Raw genomic sequence first — 2,438 nt, 5'->3', positions numbered from 1 at the left:
CCCATTTTTGCAGGGTTTAGCAATACCCGGATTGAATTTCAGAAAAATTGTGATTCCGCTTCCGTGAAATTGGCCACAAATAAATTATTTTAGTATTAATAAATGCATGATTTATGTTGATTTATTGATTAAATTGTTGCTATTTTTTAACATTTAAATGGGAAAAAGAATAAAAAGGGTTATTCATAGCTTATTTTTTTTATTTTTTAATGTGTAATTCCTGCAAAAAGTAAAATATAAATGGCTATTTATTTGATGTTAGATTCTTTTTAAAAACTAAATTATTCAGTTTTTAAAAAATGCATATAATGATTTTTAAAAAATCAGTTTTAATAAAGAATTTTATTATTGGGGGCCATTTTTACCTACCAGTCATTTGGGGACATTTTTACCAGGGCCATTTTTACCTACCAGTCATTTGGGGACATTTTTACCAGGGCCATTTTTACCGTACACCATAAAATGTTAGTATTTTTTGAGGAAGCATGGTAACCAAATCTTCTAGATTTCTTCAGTAATTTTCGAAGCAAATGGATTTTACCAACCTGAGTTTATAGCTCAGTAAAATATATGGACAGTGGTTAGTAGGTCCTGTGCTCGAATAAGAAGTCGGCAGTTGCTACTTTGGCGTTATCTGGCCTATTATGTAAACGTGACATAAATGTACACCCATTCACAATAATGTAACGTAATTCATAGTCCTATCCCAGTTTCAGTATTATTAGTGTACACAAAAATAGCATTGCAGTTGGTTGCTCGTTCCTGAAGGAGATGGTGAAATTAAAGTTTACGATTATTTTAGGCCTAACTGCTTTGTCAGGGGCTCTATTAATTAGTGATTTTTTTTTTCATCAGTGAAACCTAAATAAATCAGCTAATTTATTAATAATATTTCATGTTACAAAATATATAATACATAGCCGTCGGGAGCATTTTTGCAAGTTCGTCTGGCAACTATAAGAGCATCATATCGCTAGCAATGTGACCACTCATGCTTTGGATTTATCTCCTTTGGGATCTTGGGATTTTCTGTAAACTTTTCATTAAATCTTAGGATTTTTGAAATGATATGGAATTTTTAATAATTTTTTTCTATTGAGAAGTGAACCAATTGGCTGCTATTGGCCTTATAACACGTATGACAGTTGTAAATGAGGGTTGTTTATTTTTTCCATTAGAAGCTTAGTAGCTTTTCAGTTCTTCTGATAATGCTGTTGTTTAAAGCTATTTTCATTGTGTTTTATTTTGACAACTATAAGTTAAAAAAAATTATCAAAAATACTTTACTCTTACCAGCTTACACCTCCCGCAGTTATAAAAATCAAAGCCTTTTATTTTTATCTATTTAAAAGTATGCTGCTAGAATATTTTCTGTGTAATACTGTACAAATATAATAAAAACAGTTGCCCTGTCATTTTCATGTATATAATTTTAATTTATATATAACATTTCCCACAATCATCCTCACCCCTAACTTGAGAAAATTCTACACAGTAATTGAATCATCAAAACGAACGAATTATTAGTCTCGAAAATCCAGACATTGTTTCGTTATACTGTACAGTACAAATTACAGTACAGTATAAAGAAATTCATTGAAGAAGCTTTATAATTGGAATTTTAAATGAAGTTGTATGTACACTATATGCACTATTTTGCGAATCTTGGGATTTTTAAGGCAATCTTTTTAAATATTTCTATGCGCTTAAACAAGGAAAACAAGGACAAATTACAGGAAAACACACAATACAAATGTATTTAGGTGGTAAAAAATCTCAAAATTAAGTGAGGGAAAGGACTGAAGAAAACAGTAACAAGGAAAACACATGGAACAGGAGCTACAACAAGCGCCATTGTCACTTGTCGATAAATTAGGAAAGATCACTTTTCTAAAACATTCTTTCCAAATATTTCCCCTAACAACATGAAAGGCCAAGTAAAAAAAAAAACTAGTTTCTTGTCACCTCCCACATCCTTTTTCGCTGCCTCACCATTTAAAAAATATACATATATATTTCCGTTATTTTGCGAAATGTACGAAAATCTGGCTAACTCAAATCAGTAAAATTCCTCTCTCGATCGTGGATAGGGAGATGTTCCCAGTGAGAATTTCAGTTGTTGAACTATTACCAGTAGTATGAATTAAAACTCAATGTATTATGATACGAATCATGTCTAGTGCTTATTTTATTTGCTTTTTAATGTGTAGTGGCGGCACTACAGGGGGCACAGGGGTGGGGAGAAATTTCCCTAGTAAGTTTGTTTCCGCACCCCCCCACCCCAAGTATCTATTTAGAATCGACTGAATAACCCTCTGAAACCCCTAAATTGATTGTTCCACCCCATGGACCACTTTCGAAACATTTTAATTGACACCGGACCACGCTCACTTTGCTCTTGTCGGAGAACTCCCCCCCCACCCAAAAAAAAATCACAC

Source organism: Anneissia japonica, unplaced genomic scaffold (assembly GCF_011630105.1).
Source record: "Anneissia japonica isolate Jap-2015-1 unplaced genomic scaffold, ASM1163010v1 scaffold1417_len1240632_cov203, whole genome shotgun sequence".
NCBI classification, from domain to species: Eukaryota; Metazoa; Echinodermata; class Crinoidea; order Comatulida; family Comatulidae; genus Anneissia; species Anneissia japonica.
The sequence above is the reverse complement of the archived record's forward strand: the minus strand, read 5'-3'. Positions refer to the sequence as shown.